Source organism: Mirounga leonina, unplaced genomic scaffold, assembly GCF_011800145.1.
Source record: "Mirounga leonina isolate KUSES-001 unplaced genomic scaffold, KU_Mleo_1.0 Mir_154, whole genome shotgun sequence".
Classification (NCBI taxonomy): Eukaryota; Metazoa; Chordata; class Mammalia; order Carnivora; family Phocidae; genus Mirounga; species Mirounga leonina.
This window is the reverse complement of record NW_023270389.1, coordinates 52,142,632-52,170,545: the sequence shown is the minus strand read 5'-3', so window position 1 is coordinate 52,170,545 and position 27,914 is coordinate 52,142,632. Positions and strand designations below refer to the sequence as shown.

Here is a 27,914-nt window from a genome sequence, read left to right as displayed (position 1 = left end):
TGCTGACTGAGCTAGCTAGGCTCCACTACCATATAGTCTTGATAATTGTCGTTTAGGGTGATGTGGTTGTCTGAATGCCACCATTGTTGTTATGAATAGTGAACATTTGTCATTTTTCTCTTTTTAGCATTTGAACCCCTTTCTTATATTTGACATATTCCCCCAATTTATGAGTCAGAGCCACCTTTTTACTAAAAGCTAAAAATGTTAGGTGCTTTATTCCCAATCCCCTTTTCATCTAGGGCATGGATACATGCCTAGATTCCATCAGTCAAATACACCTATGTCCAAAATTAGAGGACCTCTTAGGGCTTATAGATTCCATTGAAATGTGATTTTAGAGAGAGGAGGGATCTGTTTGTGCTCTCTGCCATCCTTCTGTGTTTGTTAATAGGGTCTGTGAAATGTGGAGAGATCTGGAGATGTGTTATAATCCTTTTAAGTCTAACTTCAGAGTCTACTAGTTTGATACTATTCAGTAAGTAAATATTCCACTTGAAATGGAGAAAATTGTATGCACCTTGCTTTGAGAATGACAGAAGTAAAGTACTTTGGAGGGTAATTTTAAGTTTTATTTCTTTTAGGTTTTACTTCAAATCATTTTTTCTATTTCAAGAAATGTAAAATTGTATCTTTAAATAGTTATTTCTTGACGTTTTCTGCTTTTATTTTAAAATCCTGGGTAGTGTATTGTAATACATTTAAAAGAAGGATAAGGTAAAAAGTGAATTTCTACTTCAACCTGTGTATTGTTTGATGAACACACACATAAAAAAAAAAGAGCTTAGGGCGCCTGGGTGGCTCAGTTGGTTAAGCAACTGCCTTCGGCTCGGGTCATGATCCCGGAGTCCTGGGATCGCGTCCCACATCGGGCTCCCGGCTCAGCGGGGAGCCTGCTTCTCTCTCTGACCCTCTTCCCTCTCATGCTGTTTCTCTGTCTCTCTCTCTTTCTCTCAAATAAATAAATAAAATCTTTAAAAAAAAAAAAAGAGCTTATCATAGACAGTATATTTTGAATATCTTTCACTGACAATTTTTTTTTTTAAAGATTTTATTTATTTATTTGAGAGAGTGAGAGAGAGAAAGAGCACAAGAGGGGGGAGCGGGAGAGGGAGAAGCAGACTCCCCGCTGAGCAGGGAGCCCGATGCAGGACTCGATCCCGGGACTCCAGGATCATGACCTGAGCCGAAGGCAGTCGCTTAACCAACTGAGCCACCCAGGCGCCCTTTTCACTGACAATTTTGTGGCAGCATGATACCATGGAACTTACTGAATTGTCCTTTTTTTAGATGTTTAGATTGCCTCCTCCTGCTTACCCTGCGCCCCAGTTGAAAACAATGCTAATATGTGTGCCTTTGTAATTGTATTTTCACATATTTCTGGGTATTTAGCCGGACAGATTTTTGTGGATGGATCATTATGTACATTTACTTTAAAATTTGGTTTAAAATTAAAAAAAATTAGAGTTAAATGTTGACTAATAGCTCTTTTTGGACACTAATGTTCAAACTCACCTGGTAGAGATGAAAGATGTTTCAATGAATAATGGAAGATGTTTATCGAATAGAATATTGTAGGTAGAAATTTCCAAGGAAATTCTCGGCATACTTGAGTTTCAGGTAGAAGATGAAGATGCAGGGATTTTTTTTTTTTTTAAGATTCTATTTATTTATTTATTTAGGGAGAGTAAGCGGGGGAGGGGCGCAGAGGGAGAGGGAGAGAATCTCAAGCAGAATCTGTGCTCAGCATGGACCCTGACTTGGGGGCTTCATCCCACCATTCTGAGATCATGACCTGAGCCGAAATCAAGAGTTGGCTGCTCAACTGACTGAGCCACCCAGGTGCCCTACAAGGATTGTTAATCTCACAAAGTAATAGCTAATCCTCACTTTTTCATTTTGATGAAAAATGAAGTGGAAAGAATTTTTGAAAGATTTTGGTGATATTTTGCTAAGCAGTTACATGATTTTAAATTGTTTTCTAATGAGAAATATAATTATAGTCTGTTTTTTTGTTAAATATAGTCTGTTTTGATTTAAAAATAATGCACATTATAAACATTTAAATAGTTCAGAATGTATGTATCTTCTGCATAGACCCCTGTTCCCATTTCATCCTAACCTGTAAAGAACTAGTCAGCTCACTTATTCAGAGGCTAATTTCCCAATTCGTCTTTATGATGTACTTTTATTCTTCATTTTATTTGACTCTTTTACTGTCCTACTGGTATGGACATACAAAGGGAAAGGGAGGAGAGAGTGATGATGTCTGGAAGATGATGGGTTAATTTAAAAAGTTGATTAAAGCAGGGAATTATGAAAAACCTAACACGTATGCACCTTAGACATGTTAACTTGAAATATATGTGTACCTTACCAAGCTTTTGATGTAGGACCAAGGCCTTCTAGCATTCTGTATCTTGGTTTTTCTTGCACATGCCTCACCTGTAATGCTTTATTTTAGGTTTTTTTAGTGCACTTAGAATAAAACCTTAAATCTTTAACATGTGCTACAAATCTATGGTATCTGTCGCATTGCCAGTTTCTCAGAAATCTATTTTTCCTTTGGTTTTCTCTGATCAAGTTATTCCGGCATTTCAATTTCCTCTTTTTTTTTTTTTTTTAAGATTTTATTTTTAAGTAATCTCTACACCCATTATGGGGCTTGAATGCACAACCCCAAGATCCAGAGTCGCATGCTCCATCGACTGAGCTGCCAGGTGCCCTGGCTTTTCGATTTCTGAAACTTGACGGAGGGCCTTTCCACATGCTGTTCCCATAACCTGGAATGATCTTTTCCCCAAATCTTTGGATGGAAAATCTTATCTCAAATGCCCAGATTCAGAGAAGCATTCTTGATATTCCCTAATATTCCAGTCTAAAGTAGGACACCCCCTACTAATATCACCTTGTTTTGTTTCATTCTAGTTGCCATATTTGAGAAGTACATATTTGTGTGTTTGTTGATTTTCTGCCTTCTTCACAAAACTGAAGTCTGCATGAAGAGGAGGTCCATATCTGTTAGGTTTACTATGCCTGCTTAAAGCAGTGTCTGGCATATAATAATCTTAAGTATTTGTAGACCTAATTAATCAAATGTTTATTAATTGCATACAATGTGTCAGACACTGTGGGGGCATTAACTAATAAAATGCCACTTAGTTACATTATTGGCAGCCTGTAGTATATTTTTAAGTGGAAATGTGTACATTTAAGTATGCATCTATTCAGTAAAATATAGGACATTTAAATTTTTGAGATGATAATATTAGAACATGCAAATTTTATACTAAAATAAATAGAGCCCTTTTTAGAATGTAGGAGAAAATGTTGCTTATCCTTTTAAAAATAGTTATTCATCCATTTTTCACTGATACTACCTTGAGAATGCTGATCATCTTATGGAAAGCTTTGAAAAGCTAGGAAGATCATAGGCACTATTAATAATTGTAGCTTTTTTTTTTTTCCTAATGTAATTAAGGTTTTCCTCGTGAGTCTGCATAAAGTAGAGATACGTGCCCTCTGAGAACCAGATAGGTTTGAAGTATAGAACTAGAAGTAGAGCATAGGTAATTAAAGCTAAACTAATATACTGTGATACTGATGTGTTATGTCTTAAGATCTCTCACCCTTAATGAGATGTGTTAAGATAAACAGATTGGCAGGCATCATTTGTAAAGGTTTTCCATTTTAATCACAGTTTTGTTTTTGCATGACCAGAAATTTTCTGATTTGAAAGGGTATACTTTGTATAAAGAACTGTGCAGTTAGTGTTTTGCTTTTGCCTTTTTATTAAATCTTTGGAATGTGGTTTCCTGACTATGGGTGAATGAATGAGCTTTTCAAATCCCATTATAGTTGTAAAGTGGATCTGGATTTGGTATTTGTATGGGTTGTCTAATGTAATTAAAACATTAAGAAAATCTTTTTGTTGAAATGATCTTGCTAGAAAGAAATTATTGTTCTTTGAAATGTGTAAGTTTAACCCATTCATTCATTCATTTAACAGGTGTGATATTGTCAGATGGGGTACTGTGTTCCTGACACTTTCCTGGGAGCTGGAAATACAATGATGAATAAAGGGTACTTGCTGTCTTAGTGGAACTAGTTGTAATTGATGAGATAGACCCATAAATAATTATGTGGTATGATAAATGCTAGGGAAGGAATATAAATTAATGTAAAATTTTGTAGACGCACTGTAGGGGCAGTGATTGACCCTTTTTGGAAGGGTTGGAGAAAGTTTCTAGGTTGTTAATCCAGACACTCCCAAATTTGTGTAAAATAGGGCTTTATAAACTACCTGCATAACCCCAAAGGCAGAGGAGAGTAAGAATACCCCTTGGAAGTTCAGTATGTACCTCAGGGTAGCTTGACAATTTCTTAAATTTTCTGTTTTATCTTAAGAATTCATATGAATGTTGCATTTCTTCGCATACTGATTATATAAATATAGAAATATTTTTAAAAAATTTTTATTTATTTGAGAGAGAGAGTGCATGTGAGAGAGTGTGGAGGGAGAGAAGGAGGGAGAAGCATACTCCCTGCTAAGCAGGGAGCCTGATGTGGGGCTCAATCCCAGGACCCTGAGATCATGACCTGAGCTGAAGGCAGCTGCTTAACTGACTGAACCACCTAGGTGCCCCTAAATATAGAAATATTTTAATTACTTCCAGAAAAGAAACATTCACTGCTGGTCTATTAACTTTGAAATACTGGAGCGAATGAAGAAAGCTGATACTACATATCAGGTTTAGCATTCACCTTCATTTTCCTAGTGTTTCCCCAGCATGTCTCAGTTTATGCTTGGGGATTCATGTATACCGGTTTGAGAAAAAACAGATTAGTCAATCAGATCATGGAACATTGCATTCTTCTTCTTCCTTTCCCTACCACATTCCTGTTATGTTCTTTCTCCTTGGTTTTTACCTCTGGTTTAATGACTGCTCGGTATGCCATGATCAGCTTGCTTATTGCCCTGCTAGTTTTTATCAGCCAGTGAACAGAGAACAATACTAGAAGATGCTTGGGGCGTAACCAGGGAAGTTTCTGGAATATAGAGAAAACCTGAGTCTGAAGCATTCAGTACACAAGGAAACGATCAGATTTGGCTCCTCAAAGTAAGTAAGGGTTTAGGAAGGCTTCTATATTATTAAAGAGAAGATGGGCCAGACTAATAAGGCTTGGGGTTAGAATGTGGGACTAAGCGCACTGGTAGAGTCCAATTCCTGAGCAGCAACAAAAAAGCTGGTGGTATTAACTTAGGTTTTTTTCAAAGTGGTCAGACCAAATGGTGTGAAAATTTCATATATTGAAGTAAGTGCATGTTCAAAAATAGATTATCTCTGAAACCTTATGGTTAAACATAAAAAAGCTATCTTACTTATTTTGCAAATAATAGCCATCCCTGTGGTTCACCTGATGTTGTTAGTATTAATGACAGTTGCTTGATCTCAAACCTACACTGCACGTCTCTCTGACTGTACTGTGCATGCCAGTTGGAGGTTCAAGAGGGTCTAATGGAGTCACTTCTGCAGCTCTCCAGGTTCTTAACTAATTGAGAACAGAAACAAGGTGCCAAATGTGGGACAAAGTGAAGTATTGAGCTTTATTACTGGTAAAGGTAGATTGGAAAATGTGCTGAGGATTCCAGTATTGCACTCTTCCTAGCAAGAAGTGAAAGCCCCCACATGGAAGTAGAACAGAAGAATCAGTTTTCTTTTCAATGCAAAGAGTCATGGCACCTCCTATAGCCACAATCCCCTCAGATGGAAACTTTGGGCAAGGAACTAGGCAGGCATGTTTTAAACCATTTAACCCAGTCCTCCCTCCCACCCCTCCACTGGGCTGAGATGGGCCTCCGAACTGCCCTGTGGGCAGTCATTGCAGGAGACAGACCATTGCAAAGTGGTATTGATTTGGTTGCTTCAAATCTGGACTCCATGTTTAACTAGCTGTATTAGCTAGAACAAATTATTTAATCTTTTGAATGTAGTCCTTCATTTGTAAGGTGGGAATGCAATTATAATGTTCAGTGATTGTTGTGAATATAAACAAAAAGATAACTAGAATGCCTGACACTGTTTGGTTCATAGTAAGCATTTAGTAAATAATAGTAATAAAATATCTTATTTGTGAGTTATAGTGAGTTCTCAACCAACTAGACTTTGTTTAAATCTTTAAAAATTACAACTGCCCCATTAAACACATAGTATGTTATACTTTTACATTCCTAAATTATACTGTTAATAGAAAACATGTATCCTTTCAAATTAATATTGCTTCTTTGATCTACTCATTTCCCGAGAGCAAAAGACTATCATTGTTTTTATGCTGATGTGCTCTTATATTACAGACTTGACCATATGAATGTTATTCAGACCACGGTATAGGTTTTCATTTTCTTGTCAGGGTGAAATCTCAATAATATTCTCTGTATTTTGGGGGAAGGAAGCATATGGTCAACTGTCATTATTGAATACTTATTTCTTGAGTGTCTTTTTTTTTTTTTTTTAAAGATTTCATTTATTTATTTGACAGAGAGAGACATAGTGAGAGCAGGAACACAAGCCGGGGGAGTGGGAGAGGGAGAAGCAGGCTTCCCGCAGAGCAGGGAGCCCGATGCGGGGCTCGATCCCAGGACTCTGGGATCATGACCTGAGCCGAAGGCAGTCGCTTAACGACTGAGCCACCCAGGCGCCCTGTCTTTTTTTTTTTTTTTTTAAAGATTATTTATTTATTTATTTGAGAGAGAGAGAATGAGAGACAGAGAGCATGAGAGGGAAGAGGGCAGAGGGAGAAGCAGACCCCCCGCCGAGCAGGGAGCCCGATGTGGGACTCGATCCCGGGACTCCAGGATCATGACCTGAGCCGAAGGCAGTCGCTTAACCAACTGAGCCACCCAGGCGCCCTTTCTTGAGTGTCTTAAGTGTCATTTGAAGTAGCTTTAATTTATTTGAGCCAACATGTTAATATTTTGAAAAAGATGTGTTATTTATAATAGTATGTAGCAGAAAGCGTTGACTTGCCTTAAACTTTATATATGAATGCTCTGGACATAATTACTGTTTAGTATATATTTGTTGGCTGGTCTCTTGCTATACATTCATTTACTCAGGTACATTAAGGGAGATCCAAAGGTACCTTGCTAAGATTTGAATATGTGTAACAGGATAAATAGTCCTTTTATCAATAGAATGAAGTAAGGTTAAAACATAGGTTTAATTGTATACAGCCTGTTTGATGCTAGAAATTTTAACAAAGTCTGGGATTCCTGGTACTAAATTGCATTGTTCTTTGGGGAAAGAATTCTGGAGCTCTTCTTGAACCAGTTACTATTTATTGATTTGGTTTTAAAAATGTACTTGAAGAAAGCCTTTAAGATACAGTTTTGCTGAGTTTTCTAAGTTGTTTGCATTAGGCCTGTCCCTCCCATCCTCCTTCCCTCCCTCCTTTCCTTCTTTTCCCTCTTTTTCTCTGACATTTTATTAAAAAAAAAATTATTTTGCAGAAGTTACTCTGCATTATGAAATATGCTAATCTAAAATTTTCACTTTGAAAGGTAGAAAATACCTCATAGTGGAACTGAGCTGAAAGGACAGTAGTTCCTGTGGGGGATTTTGGTGCATTACTGGTTGGAAACCAGAAAGTGAGGAGATAGAAACTAGAAGTTAGTATTTAGACTGCTGGAAAATGCCTTGTTACTATAGTTAAATGAAGATATTTTCATAGAACCCAGCCTTGGTCCATTAGGTTGCTCTTAGATATCCCCACTGCCCAGACAGCCTTGCCCTCTGACCACTCCTTTTCTTATTTTTAGGTTACATAGGAATCTTCTACAACATGTATAAGTACATCTCTTTGTGACCTGTGATTTGGGATACTGTTGTACTTTTGTGAAGCAAGGAGGATATGGAGAATTTTTTTCCCCCAAAGTACAGTGTATAGGTACTAGATAACTGTATCTAAAACAGATTAGAATTTATTTCAGGTTGTAGTACTTGAGTTTCATTTCAGGATATGTCAAATATAAGTTTCATGTCTGTGTTTCTCCAACTGTTTATTTTCATCGTTCTCTCGATAGGACACATTGAGGTATGTTCTTGGCTTATAGAAGTTGGACATATTTTGACAAAACTATGACAAATTGTGAAAGGCTTCATCTTTTCATTTTTAAACTTTTATCTTCTGCTTTGTCATAACATCAGGTGTTATTGAAGTGTGCTGGGACCATTAGGAAAGGCTATTAATATTTAGCATGTTAGGTACAAATTACTTAAATGACACACATAAATAAAAAATAAAGTCAGCGATAGAATTTTAAGGTGCTGAGATGGGTTCTAACTAGTGGGAAAAAATTATTTGTTAATATTTGAAAAAAAGTGAAGCTCAGATGTGGAGTTAACTACTCTGGTTTCTGTGCTAATTTTCTTGGAAATAATTTTCCATTTGTAGGATTTGGTTTAAAGGTGGTAACTTTGACATAAAATATTTGAGTTTTTATGTGATTTCCTTTGCTCAGAAGCAGGAGAGAATTTCTGCCTCATTTTTTTGCCTTTAGGAAGAAAATACAACAAATAACATTTAGCTGTGTGTTAAAAAGATAAGCTGGAAAATTTAAGTGGGAAAAAGAAAACCCTTGACTTCTCAATTTGTGCTTGGGTGTTGGTTTACAATTGTTAAATTCCCAAGTGTAAATTTTGGGAATCAAGAAGGGATTGCTTGGGTTTACTGTGTTTACGGCTATGTATTTATTATCTGGGCCTATTCATACCCATTAGGAACAGTTTTTTATTTTGTATTTATAACCTATGCTATGTTTTTTATGGTAGAAATACTTGCTTATTTTACTGTTATCTCAGCTGTAACTTAACTATATTAAAACTTAACTATTGGTTAAACTGAACTTCAAATTTCCCAGCAATATAGTAATATGAAAATGTCTTGGGAAAACCAGAATCTGTCTTCCCAACTTAACTGAGACTCTCATGTTGGGGCATCTCTACCAACTTTTAGCTTATTAATTGATGGGATTAGACTGAACATTTTGTACATTTGTACTTGCTTGAATCTTTTAGACTATATTGGCATACTTTTTTATATTTGAAGTTTAGTTTTAACTGTGGCTTTAAAATGTAACAATAGGGGGCGCCTGGGTGGCTCAGTCGTTAAGCGTCTGCCTTCGGCTCAGGTCATGATCCCAATGTCCTGGGATGGAGCCCCACATCGGGCTCCCTGCTTGGTGGGAAGCCTGCTTCTGCCTCTCCCACTCCCCCTGCTTGTGTTCCCTCTCGCGCTATGTCTCTCTCTGTCAAATAAATAAATAAAATCTTAAAATAAAATAAAATAAAATGTAACAATAGTTAGAGGGGTTCTGGGTGGCTCCGTTGGTTGACTCTTGGTTTCACTTCAGTTCAAGCACGGAGTCTGCTTGTCCCTCTCCCTCTCCCTCTGCTCCCCTCCCCGCCACATGCTCATTCCTGCTCATTCCACCTCTCTCTCTCAAATAAATAATCTTTAAAATGTAACAGTAGTTAGACTTGTGAGCCAGGGAGGTCACTTTACTCACTTCCGTAACCTAAAGCATTTTGTAACTTCTTAGTGGGATTTAGTTTCAGGATAAAAATACAAATCAGTATAACTAGTTAGAACTTTCTTTTATATCTTTCTTCCATCTTGTTCATAAAAAGCAGTACAGAGTTGAAAATTGTTATCCTAATGATTGAAGTTGTGGAAAGCCTGGAGTGTTTGAATTCAGGTAAGATTAATTTTAGTGGCAGATATTTTGACTAGAGATGAGGGTCACTTTTTCTTTTTTTCTCCTTAAAAGCATCAGATCATGAAGGCTCTTTCCTAAGATTTTGGAAGTAATTATTGTCTGAATGTGTAGTGAAAAAATTAACTTCTGAAATCAAATAACGAGTGGTTTTCTTTTAACTTCATTTTCTTTTTGTTTTATTTATGTTAAGTTTACAAAAACACCTGCATGCTTTGTGACTTGCAGTGTGATTTAAGGAACCAGTGGTAAGAGCTGTTCAGCTTCCTATAGATGAATGCTTCCATTTGTGAAACTGGTATGTGCAACGTGTGCTGTCCCTTTAATTCCTATATTTTGAAATATTCTTATTTTTATTTTGTATTCAAGGTCAGTAATGGCTAGGATTAATGGTTTGCTCAAGAGGCCAAGCAGTGTTTTTGGGGAGTGGGGGAGAATTGTTTGGAAGGGCTAAACTTTTTATTTTCCTTTATTTTTATTTTTTAAAGAGGATGTGTGTACATGCATGGGGGGGCGGGAGGGGCAGAGGGAGAGAGAGAGAGAGAGAGAGAGAGAGAGAGAATCTTTTTTTTTTTTTTTAAAGATTTTATTTATTTGCGAGAGAGAGAATGAAAGACAGAGAGCATGAGAGGGAGGAGGGTCAGAGGGAGAAGCAGACCCCCCGCTGAGCAGGGAGCCTGATGTGGGACTCGATCCCAGGACTCCAGGATCATGACCTGAGCCGAAGGCAGTCGCTTAACCAACTGAGCCACCCAGGCGCCCGAGAGAGAGAGAATCTTAAGCAGGCTCCATACCCAGTGTGGAGTCCCACCTCACGATCCTGAGATCATGACCTGAGCCGAAATCAAGAGTTGGACTCTTAACCAACTGAGCCACCCAAGCACCCCTGTTTTCCTTTATTTTTAAAGAGATTAGATAATGCACAAGGTGTATGTGGCAAATTGAGAAGCTGCTGAGACCCCCTGCATTATTGTAGGTATTAGGGCATAGAGAGCCCACAGGTTTGACTCATCTCTAAATTTCCATTCTGTAGTGTTAAGTGTATAGTAGATGTCCAGTAAATGTTTGAATTAATTAATCCATGGCATGCACATTAAAAAAAAATTCTTTGGCATCTTATGGGCAAATATTTAATTATTTTTCTTCCATTTTTGGGGGTCATTTTCAGGAATTATGACACATTATAGTTCTATTATCTCCAAGTTGGAAAGTCATGACTAACCTTTTATAGAAATTTTTAGTTTTTATCCAGTGTCCCATGTTCTTGTACTTTTTGTTAACCAATTAATCATTTAAGTGTTTCTCAAATAATTCAAGGATGGAGTGACTAGTTTCTGGTTTCCAAGATTATTCCTACTCTTAAATGTAGGAACTCTGTGCCCCCCTCCCTTCTTCAATCTGGATATATCACATAGTAAAGTCCTTAGATTTTAAGGTATGGAATATTTCAAGACTGGTACTTTGGAGTAGATGTGGGTTTGCATCTCATTCCATTGCTTACTGCTTTTGTGGTTCTTGGGTTTGTTACTTACTTCCTTTTTAATCTCAGTTAACAATTAATTAACAAATAGGAAGCTCCTGGCAAAGCAACTGACAAATAGCAAAATGGTAAATGCTAGTAATAACTACGAGCTATGTTTACTAAAGGGAAAGCAGAGTTAGTCATGCTAGTTTAGGATCTGTTTGCAATTGAGGATTAAGGAAGATTGTACAATTGGTAAAATTCTGGCAGCATAGTGAATTTCTATTTTTGAGGTATTGTGGACTCTCTAAATTTGTCTTCTGGGTATAGGCTACTTTTTGTCTTAAACTCAACATTTTAAAAAGTTCTTTGAAATTAGGACTAAAAATCTGAGGAGTAATAGTTGAACTTTTAAAAAAATCTCAATTTTTATCTTTGTTGCTCTTTGAGGGATTATATGAGAAAGAAAAGTATATAGCACAGTGCCTGCTACATGATAAGCTTAATAAGTGATAGTACTTATGTGTGTGTGTGTGCGCACGCGCGTGTGTGCGTGTGTGTGTGTTTGTGGTGAATACTGCTTCTCTGGGTGGACTGCTATACTAGTTTTGTGACTTTGGATAAGTCATTTAGTGTTCTGTTGTTTCTTCACTTATAAAAATGAATTCATCTTAGCTCTGCCTTATATTGGGAGGGTTAAATGAGATGGAATGTAAAGTGCATAGTACAAAATAAGCACTCAGTGTTAGATATTATTATTGTATGCATTTTCTTTTGAGAGGCATTATTCCGGAGTGGGAAAAGCGGTATCTTTGGAGTCTGGTTGATTTGGTTTTGAGTTTTGCCTCAGGTGTATACTAACACTGACCTTGGGCAAATTACTTAACTATTCTTTTCCTGTTTTCATATCTCTAAAATGAGGATAATAGCTATCTTGTAGAGTTTTCAAAAGTATGATAAATACATAGATATTCAGTAAATGGTAATTATTATTGGCATGGTGCCTGTAATTCAGGTCAATAGTATTTTCTTGGCAATGTGAGCCACCTGGCTAGATTTTTTCCTTGACACTGATGGCTGTCTGAATTGAGGACTTAGTCTACAATCAAGTCAATTATACTTTTTCTATGAAAATAAAACTTCCTAATAACATCTTAATATTTACTTATTTATAGAATTTTATATGAAATGCAAATTAATGTATATTAGAGTATACTTTTTTGTGTTTTCTTATTTATTTTTGTAGAACAAAGGCAAAAGCAGCATCTGTTTGGGCTTGAGACAAAGAGATGCTATTCTCACTTCCCCTGGATGCTTTCTATCCTGTATATCCTGGAAAAGAGAAATCCTGCTCATATGGGGTTGTTTCTAGGATGTAGAGGGTTTATAGAGAAGTGACAGTCATCTGTCTGTTTGGGGGAGACCACGTAGGATTTGTCTTGTCTAGGAAGCAGAGAATTCCTAATCAAAAGTGTCAGGTGACTATAGTCACATTCTTTATTGTATGAACAAAGCTGTCATTGCGATCAGGCAGCTCAGCTTCCAGGCTAGGTCTGCAAAGGCACAAGCAGTTTTCCCATGAGAGGATCCAGCCATTAGAATTTACTGATCACCAATGACTAATCTGAACAAACCAGATGATTATCCACTCTGAACTGAAACTACAGCAGGCTGTCACAAGTTCACAGACGTACAGACCGTTTAATGGAGAATGTTACCAAAGGGTCTGCATGTTCATTCAGATATTCAAATCTCATGGCTTGTGAGGATGACAAAATTTGTACGTGTGTCCCCTTCCTCCTTTTATTTGAGAAAAGAAATCTTGGAACATACAGAAACTGTAGCCTAATAATAGGTTCTTGGTAAACACAAAACTTCTGATGAGTTAACAGTCATTTTACATATATTTTCCTTCTCTTTTTGGAAGGTTTTGCATGTAAATGTCAGTTATACGGATTTTTTTTGATTCACATACCATAAAACTAACCATTTTAAAGTGTACAGTTGGGTGGTTTTAGATGTTCACAAGTTGTATACTACTAATTCCAGGTAGAGTATACATATCTTTTACCATATTTAGATGAACTTACCTCTGGTTTTCTTTTCTGCTTTAAGGAAACCCTATTTTGTCTTTGGGCTTATCTCTGACTTTTTGTTAATTCATTTGGAGTTCTGCTGTAGTCTCAGTTTAGAGTGGTTGGTTGAACACCTGAATTTTTCACATTAGTCACTGGTGCTCAGTAAATTTTAACAGCTGGATCTTCTTTCTCTTTTTTATTCAGTTTTTTTTTTTTTTAAAGTAGTCTTTACACCTGTTGTGGGGCTTGAATTCACAACCCCAAGATCAAGAGTGGCATGCTTTTCCGACAGCCAGCCAGGTGCCCCAGCTGGATCTTCTCTTGCGGGAAAACTGTTTTTCCAGTTTCAGGAAGTCCTCAAACATCTATTTCTGCACTAATTTCATTTTTATTCTGTTTCAGAATAAGAGAAGATAGAAAATAATATCATTTTGGGTGACTTTGCCATAAAGCTGAATGATGGTTGTTCTTTGACAGTGGAGCATTTATTTGATAGCTTAATTATTCACTCCTTCCTCTTACATGACTAATTAAGTTTTAAAATAAAAATTATTTTTTATAGATCAACTAAAGATGATTTTTCTTAACTCATGATACTGTCATTGCAAGCATTTTATAAACTGCTGTAGTTCTTTCAAATAATTACCTTCATTCTTAGGGAAGCTTTACCTTTATATCTGAGAGATTTGTACAGGGCATTATAATTTTCCAACACATTTACTTTCCTTGTCATTGAAAATAGTTTGTTTTTATATACAAGTAAATAGAGATCAACAGTACTTACAGAATTTAGCTTTGTCTACTTTGTCTAACTTATTATATGCCTTAATAGCAGATTCTCTGAAAAACAATATAAGTGGTATATTCCAGTTTATTGTTATTTTTGACTCACACTAAAATGCAGTTCTCATTAGTTGCAAAGCATGTCTCTTCAGGTTCTTTAGCTTCTAGTGAAGTCAAAACCTTCCTCCCTCCCTGTCTTCTGTTCTTTACCCTGTATCTGACACCTGCAATCTCTTATAGGTCTCATATCTATATGCTATACGTCCAGAGGGAGGACAGCCTCTCTTTCCTCTCCACTACATTCTCTTGTGGGTTTAATCTGATGAGACACTTATATTCTTTCCTGTACTGTTCTTAGGAAAAATGCCATGTTAATTGGCTTAAGACTTAGTGCTCCTCTTGGAACAAAGTGTCACAGTAAAAGGTATTAAGTTAATTGGCTTGGAGTTCAGTTAGAGACATGCCCTCTTTCCTCCTCCTGCATCCTTATCCCCACCTCCAGAGGCTAGGTTCTGGGGCTGCTGTACAACTGAAGGAGAGGGAGAATGAATGGATGCTAGAAAATATAATATGGTTGTTGGTCATTTGTTTTTTTATGTCCTTTATTTCATTTTCAATCAGAGTATTCATCTTTTTTTCCCCCCTGACAACTTGTACCATTTTGTCATGTTTCAAACTTTTGCCTTAAATGTTTCTCATATTATTTGATATGCAGAAGTCTTAAATTTTCATGAAGTTTATCAGTCTTTTTCTTTATGATTTCTTCTTTGGCATTATGCTTATTTCTTCCCTACTCTGATATCAGAAATATTCATAGTTTTTGTCCTAGTCATTTAAGAACCAAAATCCTTTTGACATTTGTTTGGAGTTTCATTTCTGGTAGATATCGCATTTAATTTTTTCCCTAATAGCCAGTTGTCTTATCACTTTTTTTTTTTTAAAGATTTTATTTATTTATTTGAGAGAGAGAGGGAGTGCGAGTGAGTGCATGAGTACTGGGGAGGGGCAGAGGGAGGAGGAGAGGCAGACTCCCTGCTGCTCAATCCCAGGACGCCAGGATCATGACCTGAGCCAAAGGCAGATCCCTGACTGACTGAGCCACCCAGGCGCCCTGTGCCATCAACTTTTATTGAATATTCCCTCCTTCCACTAATGTTTTGAATGAACTTGTCCTTTCACGAATGCTTTGTAACATGCTACTCTTATTGTATACCAAAATATTAGCTGGTAGGCTCTTGAATTTTCTATTCTGTTTCTTTGATTTGCCTCTGATTTCTTATACCACTCTTACATAATTTCAGTTAATCTATCCTCTCTCTGGCAGTATACCTTCTTTCCTTTCCCCCCACATTTTCTTGATTATTTTCCTGCATGTTTTCTTCCAGATGTTGATACTACTTTATAGATATTTACGGAGCATGTAAAAGTCCAGTTTTTTACATGTATTAGCATATTCAGTCCTCATAACAAGCCCATGATGTTGGTGTTATATCACAGTTTTACATGAAAATCTTGAGTTACAGATAGGTTTAATACTTAGTTTAAGATCACATTAAGCTCAGGAAGTAGGATTCAAACCCAGGTAGTCTGACTGTAGAGCTCATGCCCTTAACTACTTTCCTAAAGGTTAGATTATTGCGTCCAGTTTCACAAAAACTTTCTGTTTTTTCTTTTAAGTAATCTCTGCACCCAATGTGGGGCTTGAACTCATGACCCTGAGATCAAGAGTTGCATGCTGTACTGACTGAGCCAGCCGGGTGCTGTCCGAAGAACTTCTTTTTAAAAATTTTGATGGAATTAGATTGTACCTGTAAATCGACTGGCATCTTTACAATATGTAGTTACATAATGGCTGTTTTCTGAATTCTGTTATCCTGGAAAATTATGTGTATCTCTGATTATTGGAGTTTTAAAGTACTTCAGTAGAATTTACTAGTATTTTTTATAAGTTCTCTCTATATAAGTTTATTCTTATTTTATTAGCTATCTGAATGGGTTCCTCTCACCCTCTTTTAGGTGTAATGAGATACTGCTGGCCTAAAAGAAAGCTATTGAATTTGTAAATTTTATGTCTGGCAGGCTTGCTTAAAAATAAAAACAATACTGATTATTTCCTATTTTCATAGAAACTATATTTCAGAAAATGTTCAAAAAATAAATAATTTGATTTATGTGTGTGGGAGGGGTAGGTGTATTCTAGTTATAAGTAACTAAGAAAATGTGAAAACTCTAGATAACAGATGCTCCTTTTAGGATGAGATAAATCCTGTAGCTGGTTTAGATTCTTTCCAGGGATTCAGGTTCCCTAGGGAGGGAGGCCCAGTCACTTTCTAACTGTATTCTTGGCCAGGAAGCTTTTGGATGGGATCTCGCACCTGCCCGTGGTAGTGATGAAGATAGGCATTTTACTTGATGGGCAGTGCTGTAGAGGAGATTGGGCCTCTCTCTTCTGGGGTTGATGGTGTTACCGTAGAAGAGCAGGAAATAATCTTTGCCTTGTGGATATGAATTACTGCATTTGGCATAAGAAAGTCAGGCAGTGTCATTATATAAAGTACAAAACTATCAAATGTGTGAAAGAGAAACATTTGTAACAATAATGACTAGCACTGTTTTGTGTACTTAATGTGTCATAAGAACTCTTATTTTTCTGAACTCTTATTAGTTTTAATAGTTTTTCAGTTGATGCTTTCAGATTATGACTGTTTTATACAATAATACTATAAAGGTATTTTGGAACAAAACCAGAAATTTTTTTTTTAAAGATTTTATTTATTTATTTGACAGAGAGAGAGACAGCAAGAGGGAACATAAGCAAGGGGAGTGGGAGAGGGAGAAGCAGGCTTCCTGCTGAGCAGAGAGCCCGATGTGGGGCTCGATCCCAGGATCCTGGGATCATGACCTGAGCTGAAGGCAGACGCTTAACGACTGAGCCACCCAGGCGCCCCCCAGAAATATTTTTATATGTAGCATTCTCATTTTTACATTTTAAACCGTCTGTGATTATAGATTTGATGTCTTTATTGTCCTGAGTATTTAGTGTTTTTTAATTTCATTCAGTACATATTTATATAGTGTTTACCGTGTGTCAGACATTCTTTTAGGTGCTGGGGAAGCTGCAGTGCCCCAGACAGATCGTATGTTCTAGTCAAGATTGAGGAATGTTTGTCAATAAATGAGCAAATAAGATCCCCTCTACTTGATATAAACTCTAATTGATGTTTAGTTGTATTGTAGTCAGAGAAATATCCTAAGCAATCTGTACTCTGAAAATTGTCTTTTTTTTTTGGTGGGGTCTAGGATATATTCTGTTTTGAAAATGAACCTTTATGTTTGGCCAGAATGATAGTTTAGTATTTCTTTACATATCTGTTAATTAACCATACCAGTTAAACTTCACATCTGTATCTTCATTTCTTAGGCATTTGATTTGTTCACAGCTAAGTTATCTTCTGCTTGAATTGTGTATCTATCAATCTTTCATTGTATTTTGAACAGTTTTTGCTTTATTATTTGATATTATACTATTTGGTATAGAAAGGCTTTCGATTAAGAGATTTTCAGTGTGGTTTGTACTATTTATCACTATAAAAGACCTTATTTGTCCTATTTAATGCATTTGGCCTCAATTACACTCTGATTTTGAATCTACCAGTCTCAGTATCCTTTTTGTTTTGATTTGCTGATATGACTTATACTTTTTTTTTTTTTGAACTTTCTGTGTACTTTTGTTTTAGGTTTGTCTTTTAGAAGTATATATTAGATTGAACCACATGAAATTATCATTTTTATAGGTCAAAAAATGTCATGTATTGGCAATTTCATGTGGTCCAACCATGGTTAGTCCTTTTTTTTTTTTTTTGATAGTCATATTTGGACCCCATATAAGAATCTTTTAATAGGTAGATGATATAGATACCAATAACAAATAGCATTCATTAAGTACTTGTGTGTGGTTCTAAGCACATTACTTATGATAACTCATTTTAGTTCTGTGAGATGGGTACAGTTATCCTCCCTATTTTATATCTGAAAAAAAATTAAAACTTAGGGAGATTAAGTTATTTGCCCAAGGTCATAAAACTGGTTGGGCTAGAAGTTACGATTCAAAACCAGTCATTCTCAGTGTCTGGCTTGGGATCAACACTGACCAGCTTGGCTTTGGCATCTATTAAATTGAACTCTGATCTGAATGAGGATTCAGTTGGTATTAACTGTTCTGCTCTCCCCAGTAGTAATGGTGATGGTGGTGAATAAATATGCAGGAATAGGCTTCAGTTAATTCTAAAGCCTGAGCCTTTCAGTAGGATTATATCTCAGGGACTGATTCTAGGAAATTGACCTGTTGGTTCTGTACTGCTCCCCAGAGAAAGTGCTGAAATTATCATCACTTACCTGGCACCTGGAAGGCAGGCATGCACTAGACAGTCTTTTTTTTTTTTTTAAGTAGGCTCCATGCCCATTGTGGAGGCCAGTGAGGGGCTCAAACTCAAAACTGTGAGATAAAGACCTGAGCCAAGATCAAGAGTCAAACCCTTAACTGACTGAGCCACCCAGGCACCGCTAGACACAGTTTCTTCAATAGTCAGGAATGGCTGAGAAGTTGTAACAGATAACAGATTAGAGTTTGCTGGGGGTGGGGGGGATGGGGGGGTAGGAGGGAAAGAGGATTGGGGGAGTGACTGCAAGTGAGTACAGAGTTTCTTTTTGGGGTGATAAAAATGTTTTAAATTTAGACTGTGGTGATGGCTGTACAACCTTGTGAATATAGTAAAACCCACTGAATTGTTTTAAAAAAGAAAACTAATGATGTAATGTATGGTGATTAACATAACATAATAATAAAAAAAATAAAATAAAAAAGAAGAAAAAAGCAATTTGAGCTTTCTGGCAATTGCTGCAATACTTCGGTGGGGATTGAAGCAGGGGAGTTTGCCCCTCTTATGAGGAGGATGTATCTGACTTACAACTTTATTTTATTTTTTAAAATAGGCTTTATATTTTAGAGCATTTTTAGGTTCACAGCAAAATTGAGCAGAAGGCACAGACTTTTGCGTATACCCTCTGCCCCCACACTTGCACAGCCTCCCTCTTATCAACATTCTTCAAAGGGTTGTACATTTGTTAAAATTGATGAATCTGTATTGCCACATGATTACCATTGAAAGCCCATAGTTTATATTAGGGTTCACTCTGGTGTTATGTATTATTTGAGTTTGGACAAATATATAATGACATGTATCAGCCATTTTAGTATCAAAGAGTAGTTTGTCCTAAAAATCCTCAGTGGTCTGCTTTTTTCATTACCTCTGCAGCCCTTGGCAACCACTGATCTTTTTACTGTCTACATATTTTTTTCTTTTCTAGAATGTTATATTGTTAGAATCATACATTGTGTAGCTTTTTTAGACTGGCTTTTTTCTTTTAGAAATATGCATTTAAGTGTCCTTCATGTCTTTTCATGACATGATAGCTTATTTCTTTTTAGCTCTTAATAGTATTCCATTGTCTGGATGTACTACAGTTTATCTATTCACCTACTGGAGGACATCTTTGTTGCTTCCAAGGTTTGGTAATTACCAGTAAAGCTTCTCTAAACATCCATATGCAGGTTTTTGTGTGGACATTAGTTTTTGGCTCCTTTTGGTAAATACCAAGGAGCCCAATTGTTGTATTATATGGTGAGAGTATGTTTCATTTTGTTAGACACCTCCAAAATGTTTTCCATAGTGACTGTCCCATTTTTTATTCCCCCCAGTAATGAATGAGAATTCCTATTGCTCTATATTCTTGCCAGCATCTGGTCTTGTCAGTGTTCTGGATTTTAGCCCCTCTGATAGGTGTTTAGTGGTATTTCATTGTTTTAATTTGCATTTCCCTGATGACAATCTTCTTTGATAAGGTGTCTGTTAAGGTCTTTGTCCATTTTAAAAATCAGGTTATTTTCTTATTGTTGAGTTTTGAGAATTGTTTGTATATTTTGGATAACTGTCTGTTGTCAGATATGGCTTTTTCAAATATTTTCTCCCAGTCTGTGACTTGTCTTTTCATTCTCTTAGCAGTATCTTTTGCAGAAAGGAAAATTTTAATTTTAATGAGGTCAAGCTTATCAGTTTCTTTTATGGATCATGCCTTTGGTGTTGTATCTAAAAAGTCATCGCCAAGGTTATCTAGATTTCCTCCTATGTTATCTTCTCTGAGTTTTATAGTTTTGATTTTACATTTAGGTCTGTGATCCATTTTGAGTTAGTTTTTGTGAAGGGGGGTCTATGTCTAGATTCATTTTATTTGGACATGGATGTCCAGTGTTTCTGTATCATTTGTTAAAAAGGCTGTCTTTTCTCTATTGTATTGCTTTTGCTCCTTTGTCAAAGATTGCTTGACTGTATATATGTGAGTCTATTTCTGGGTTCTATTTTGTTTCACTGATCTGTTTATCAGTTCTTTTGCCAATAACATACTATTTGAATACTGTATCTTTACGGTAAGTCAGGTAGTGTCAGGCCTCAAATTTTGTTCTTCAGTTTTGTATTGGTTATTCTGGGTCTGTTGCTTCTCTGTATAAACTTTATTTTTTAAAAAAGATTTTATTTTTGACAGAGACACAGCGAGAGAGGGAACTCAAGCAGGGGGGATGAGGGAGAGGGAGAAGCAGGGTTCCCACCGAGCAGGGAGCCCGATGCGGGGCTCGATCCCGGGACCCTGGGATCATGACCTGAGCTGAAGGCAGACGCTTAATGACTGAGCCACCCAGGCGCTCCTTTCTATAAACTTTAGAATTAGTTTGTTGATATCCACAGAGCAATTATCTGGGATTTGAATTGGGATTGCATTGATCAAGTTGGGAAGAACTGGCATCTTAGCAATATTGAGTCTTCCTATACGTGAACATGGAATATCTCTCCATTTCTTTAGTTCTTCTTTGATATCCTTCATCAGAGTTTCCTAGTTTTTCCTCATACACATCTTGTACATAATTTTTTAGATTTATACCTAAGTATATAATTTTTGGATGTTACTGTAAGTGGTATTGTGTTTTTAATTTCAAATTTTACTTGTTCATTGCTGGTATATAGGAAAGCAAGTGATTTTTGTATGTTAACCCTGTAGCATGCCACTTTGCTGTAATTGCTTATTCTAGTAGTTTTTTTGGTCATTTCTTTCAGATTTTCTACATAGACAATCATGTCATCTGTGAACATATTTTTTATCAAGGTTGAAGATATTTCCTTCATTCCAGTGTACTGAGAGTTTTTATCATGAATTGGTGTTAGATTTTGTGAAATGCTTTTCTCCATCTATTGATATAATCATGTGATTTTTCTTTTGTAGCTTGTTGATGTGATGGATTCCATTAATTGATTTTTGAATGTTGAACCAGTTTTGCAACTGTTGCCCAGAGGACACCTCCAGACTACCTGGTCTGGTGGCTGGCAGGGTTTATGCTTGTAGTTTCACAAGACTGTATATATTTGTATACTTGAAAAGCTGCTGCCTGAGGGTCTGGCTTCCAATCATCCTGATTCTCGGTGCTAAGACGCCCCCCCTTCTCCCCCCCCCCCCCCCCGTTTTAGACACAGGTCTTGGCATATCCTCAACAATTGGGACCTATTAAAAATAAAATAGGCTGCTTGGACAATCACAAAGGTTCAAGAGACAACTAAGAACTACAGTATGGTTGAATGGTAAGGTTCATTTCCTACATGAGACCATTCCTTCAAGAATGGAAGAGGCATTTTTATCTCATAGGAACAAACACAGTCAAACAAAATGAGGAAAAAGAGGAATATGTTCCAAATGAAAGAACAAGATAAAACCTCAAAAAATGATAATGAAATGGAGATAAGTAATTTACATGATAAAGTGTTTAAAGTAGTGGTTGTAAAGATGCTCACTGAACTTGGGAGAAGTGTATGAAAACAGTAAGAACTTCAACAAAGAGACAGTATAAAGAAGTACCAAATAGAAGCCACAGAGATGAAGAACACAGTAATGGCTCTGAAAAATATAATAGAGGGGTTCAACAGCAGACTAGATGAAGCAGGAGAAAGGATCAGTGAACTCAAATTTAGGGCCGTGGAACTCATTTAATCAGACCAGCAAAATGAAAAAAGAATGAAAAAGTGAATCTAGCTTTAAGGGAAGAATGAGGCAACATCAAGTGGACTAACAGTCATATTTTAGGGGTCCCAGAAGGAAAAGAGGGAGAGAGAGAAAGGGGCAGAAAACTTATTTGAAGAAACGGTGGCTGAAAACTTTCCTAACCTGGAGAAGGAAATGGACATTTAGATCCAGGAAGCCCAGAGAGTTCCAGAAAAGATGAACCCAAAGAGACCCACACCAAGACACATTATAATTTAAAATGTCAAAAGTTAAATACAGAGAGACTCTTAAAAGCAGCAAGAGGAAAACAATGTGTTACATACAATGGAACCCCCATAAGATTATCAGATTTTTTTAGCAGAAATTTTGCAGGCTAGAAGAGAGTGGTGTGATATATTCAAAGTGCTGAAAGAAAGCAACTTCACCCTGCAAAGTTATTCAGAATTGAAGGAGAGATCAAGAGTTTTCCAGACAAGCAAAAGCAAAGGAGTTCATCATACTAAACCAGCTTTATAAGAAGCTTTATTTAGAAACTTCTTTAAGCTGAAGAAGAAGGACCCTAGGTTGTAACAAGAAAGCATATGAAAATATAAATCTCACTGGTAAATGTAAATATATAATAAAGGTGATAGATTAATCACTTAAAAAGCTAGTATGAAAGTTAAAGGACAAAAATAGTAAAAATAACTATAACTACAGTTTTAGTTGAGATATACAAGGTAAGATGTAAAAGGTGACACCAAAAACATAAAAGAGTAGGGGAGAGTAAAATATAGAGCTTTAGAATGCTTTCAAACTTAAGTTGTTATCAACTTAAAATAGGCTGTTATGGATTGTTATATATAAGCCTCATGGTAACCACAAAGCAAAAATGTATGGTGGATACACAAAAGATAATGAGAAAGGAGTCTAAGTGTACCACTAAAAAACCCCTCATCAAACCACAAGGGAAGAGAGCACGAGAAGAAAGGAACAGAGAGGACCTACAAAGCAGCCAGAAAACAATAAAATGGCAGTAAGTACATACCTATCAATAATTACTTTAAATATAAATGGACTAAATTTTCAATAAAAAAGCATAGAGTGGCTGAATGGATTAAAAAAAGACTCATTTATATGCTACCTACAAAAGACTCACTTCAGGTGTAAGGACACAAACACACAGAATTAGATAAAATTCTTAGTGGGGGGCGCCTGGGTGGCTCAGTTGGTTAAGCAACTGCCTTCGGCTCAGGTCATGATCCTGGAGTCCCGGGATCAAGTCCCGCATTGGGCTCCCTGCTCAGTGGGGAGTCTGCTTCTCCCTCTGACCCTCCTCCCTCTCATGCTCTCTGTCTCTCATTCTCTCTCAAATAAATAAATAAAATCTTAAAAAAAAAATTAAAATTCTTAGTGGGGTACTCAGAGGGACTCTGAGAGGTGACATGTGCAACGGATTCCAAGTGTCAGGCCATATCATGGTTTGAGTCCTGGGAGCCCCCCCCCCCCCACAAAGGGCAGGTGCAGCACAGCAGCTCCCCTTCCAATCAGCAACACAAGGCCAGAGGCTGCCCAGCCCAGGTAGAGGAAGGCCCCATGTCCCACTTTTGGGCCTTGGCCACCTGGGGGTTGTAGAAGTCCTGGATGGTTGTGTGGGCTGGCAGCAGTTGTGGAGATCAGGGGCAAGATCCCTGAGATGACAATGATAATCTCAGAGAAAAGCACCCAATGGGCCTTGGAGTCCTTGTCCTCCATGTAGGTAGTACAGTTAGCTCTAGTGAGGTAGACCAGCAGACCAAGCAGAGCCAACAGGAGGATGATTGTGAGCAGTCTGCAGGTCCTGGGGCAGCACCAGCTGTGGGTTGTATACCATGCACTGCATCTCACCTGTGCTCTGCACCATGCAGGACATCTGCAGCTCCTCCCACACCACCTGGGCTGCCACAGTGATGTTACTGATGAAGGCAATCACCTTTCACAGGGTCAGGGCACAGGACAGCAGAGCATTCACCTAGCCAAGCAGTGTTAGGATGATCCCCAGGATTTGTAGACCAGTGGAAGCCATGGCAAAGTTGAGGTTGAGAGGAGCTACGAAGGAGCCCACAGGGATTCGTAGGAGCCACCAAGTGTCTCCTTCTAATATTTCTTTGAGGGACGTTGTATAGTGATTGAGACTACAAACTGAGGAGCCAGATTGCTTGGTTTCTAATTTGTGCCATGATACTAGCGACTTTGGGTAAGGTTCTTAGTTTACTCATCTGTAAAATGGAGATAATAATAGACTTACTTGAAAGTAGAATTAAAAGAGCTTATGTAAAGTTTATGTAAAGAATTGTACCTGGTATAGTTTAAGAATTATTATTATTTTTATTATAGGCTTCAATATTACAGCCCTCACTTCAGTTTTTTTTTTTTCCCTCCCCTTTGGAATTGTTATTTTTTTAAAATTTAGATTGTCTCTTTTGGATCTGATCTTCATATTTCTCTTACTCAGCACTTATATTTAATTCTTTTATCCATTCTGGGATACGTTTTTAAGTTTTTATCTTATTTCTTTATTAATTTGTTCTGCTGAAGTATCTAATCCAGATCTGCTTCAGTTTTGCCTTTGGAAAACATGTTATTTTGTCTCTGCAATTTTTCCTAATCTTCCTTCTTTGTAACTTCGTGCTCTAGTTTCATGTATATAATTCTCTCTTCAATTGTCCTGGGAACATCAACTAGAAATTTTATAAACACATTTTCCTGTATCTTATAGTAAATCTATTTCAGAAGAAATTTGCTTTTTTTGCTTGGTCAAGTATCCATAATTTGAATTAAATCTTTTTGGATGTGAAGTTTTTTTCTTGTTCATTTTTATAATGGAAGGTCTCTTCCTTCCACCCCAGAATTGGTTGTAGTGTAAGATAGAATTTGAGATGTATAATTGTTATTTAAAGATCTTATTAAGCAAGTGAAACAAAAGGGAAAACGAACTTTTGGGACTTCATCAAGATAAAAAGCTTCTGCACAGCAAAGGAAATAGTCAACAAAACAAAGAGGCAACCCACAGAATGGGAGAAGATATTTGCATATGACACTACAGACAAAGGGCTGATATCCAAGATCTATAAAGAACTTATGAAACCCAACACCCAAAAAACAAATAATCAAGTCAAAAAATGGGCAGAAGACATGAACAGACACTTCTCCAAAGAAAACATACAAATGGCTAACAGACACTTGAAAAAATGTTCATCATCGTTAGCCATCAGGGAAATTCAAATCAAAACCACATTGAGATACCACCTTATACCAGTTAGAATGGCAAACATTGACAAGACAAGAAACAACAAATGTTGGAGAGGTTGTGGAGAAAGGGGACCCCTCTTACACTGTTGGTGGGAATGCAAGTTGGTACAGCCACTTTGGAAAACGGTGTGGAGGTTCCTCAAAAAATTAAAAATAGAGCGAGCCTGTGACCCAGCAATTGCACTACTGGGTATTTATCTCAAAGACACAGATGTAGTGAAAAGAAGGGCCATACGCACCCCAATGTTCATAGCAGCAATGTCCGCAATAGTCAAACTGTGGAAGCAGCCGAGACGCCCTTCAACAGATGAATGGATAAAGAAGATGTGGTCCATATAATACAATGGAATATTACTCAGCCATCAGAAAGGATGAATACCCAACGTTTACATCAACATGGATGGGACTGGAGGAGATTATGCTAAGTGAAATAAGTCAAGCAGAGAAAGTCAATTATCATATGGTTTCACTTATTTGTGAAACATAAGGAATAGCATGGAGGACATTAGGAGAAGGAAGGGAAAAATGAAGGGGGGGGGGACATTGGAAGGGGAGACGAACCATGAAAGACTATGGACTCCGAGAAACAAACAGAGTTTTAGAGGGGAGGTGTGTGGGGGGACTGGTTAGCCCGGTGATGGGTATTAAGGAGGGCACGTACTGCATGGAGCACTGGGGGTTATACACAAACAATGAATCATGGAACTACATCAAAAACTAATGATGTACTGTATGGTGACTAACATAACATAATAAAAAAAATAAAGATCTTATTTGTTCATTTATTAGAGAGAGGGAGAGAGAGAAAACAAATTAGTGGAGAAGGAGCAGAGGGAGAGGGACAGACTCCACACTGAGCATGGAGCCTGATGTAGGGCTCAGTCCCACGACCCAGAGATCATGACCTGAGCTGAAATCAAGAGTTGGGTGCTTAACCAACTGAGCCTCCCAGGTGCCCTGAATTTGAGATGTATTATAAGAAATGGCTGTGGATCAAACTAAATCTTCAAATAAGTTGAAGGTAGATGGTACTGCTAATGCCCCTGTAATAACTGAGCCAGGGTTCGTAGTATCACAGAAAAGAACAATAAATGATATTCACTAATATGTATTCAGCTTTTTTTTTTTAAGTGCCAGACAGTATGCTCAGTGCTTTTACATATATAACATCATTTAATTTTTCCCAACAACTCTTAGGTAGATTATTATTTCTCCTGTTTTAAACTCAATGAAGTTCAGAGAGATTTATTTGCCTAAGGTCATAAAGTTTGTAAATGGTGGAGGCAGGATTAAACCCAGTTGTGTGTGTGCCTGATTCTAGTGGTTGAGAGTTTACAGTCAGGCTTTAATGACCCATATTGTCAATATTTATTAGAGCTTGAGCTCTTGTAAGTAGGTTTAGTCCCAAACTCAGACACTACCCCATCTCACCCATGGTGGATAGTGGGAAGTATGTTTAGATTCCTCTTCATGAAAGAATCCTTCAGTGCTCCACTTAATGTACTTTTTTTTCTTTTTTTTTAGAGAAGGGGGAGGGGCAGAGGGAGAGGGAGAGAGAGAATCCTAAGCAGGCTCCATGCCCAGCGTGGTGCCCTGATGCAGGGCTCCATCTCACAACACTGAGATCATGACCTGAGCCAAAATCAAGAGTTGGATGCTTGACTACCTGAACCATCCAGGTGTCCCTCCACTTAATGTACTTTGAAAAACTACAGAATTTGTTGGGGCGCCTGGGTGGCTCAGTCGTTAAGCATCTGCCTTCGGCTCAGGTCATGATCCCAGGGTCCTGGGATCAAGCCCCACATCGGGCTCCCTGCTTGGTGGGAAGCCCGCTTCTCCCTCACCCACTCCCCCTGCTTGTGTTCCCTCTCATGTGGTGTCTCTCTCTGTCAAATAAATAAATAAAGTCTTAAAAAAAAAACAACTACAGAATTTGTTCACTTCTTAATTTCGGTTATTCATAAATAACCCCTCTGATGCACATAGATAACCCTTCTCATTGCCATACTGCTTTATTACCTGTTTCTTAAGCATAACACAGTATTGCTGATGTTGTTGTACTTTTAAACAAATCTTTTGTGGTCTATATAGATACTCTTGGAGTTCTGGGCATGTGGTTGGCATCTTTTCTGGAGAGCAGAAAATTCCATTTTATATGAATGTATTTTCATTGTTTGCCATAATCCCTGTCACTTAATAATTATTAGTTGTATGTGTAAATTAAATTAGTTAAGGAGATTCTATAGTGTAAGTCCTTCAGGATGGGCATATTTAAAATGGTTGAATATACATATCACAATCAGCTAGGAACTTTTTTTTTTTTTTTAAAGATTTTATTTATTTGACAGCGAGAGAGGGAACACAAGCAGCGGGAGTGGGAGAGGGAGAAGCAGGCTTCCCGCGGAGCGGGGAGCCCGATGCGGGGCTTGATCCCAGGACCCTG

The 27,914-nt window shown here is 37.3% G+C and overlaps 1 protein-coding gene and 1 pseudogene across 1 annotated transcript in view; one reads left to right on the top strand and one right to left on the bottom strand.

The window, feature by feature from the left end:
• RABGAP1L (RAB GTPase activating protein 1 like) overlaps nt 1–27,914 on the top strand; it is a 769,071-nt gene that overhangs the window by 18,869 nt on the left and 722,288 nt on the right. The gene's annotated exons all lie outside the window — the stretch shown is intronic.
• Nucleotides 23,587–24,245, bottom strand: LOC118014471 (annotated as a pseudogene).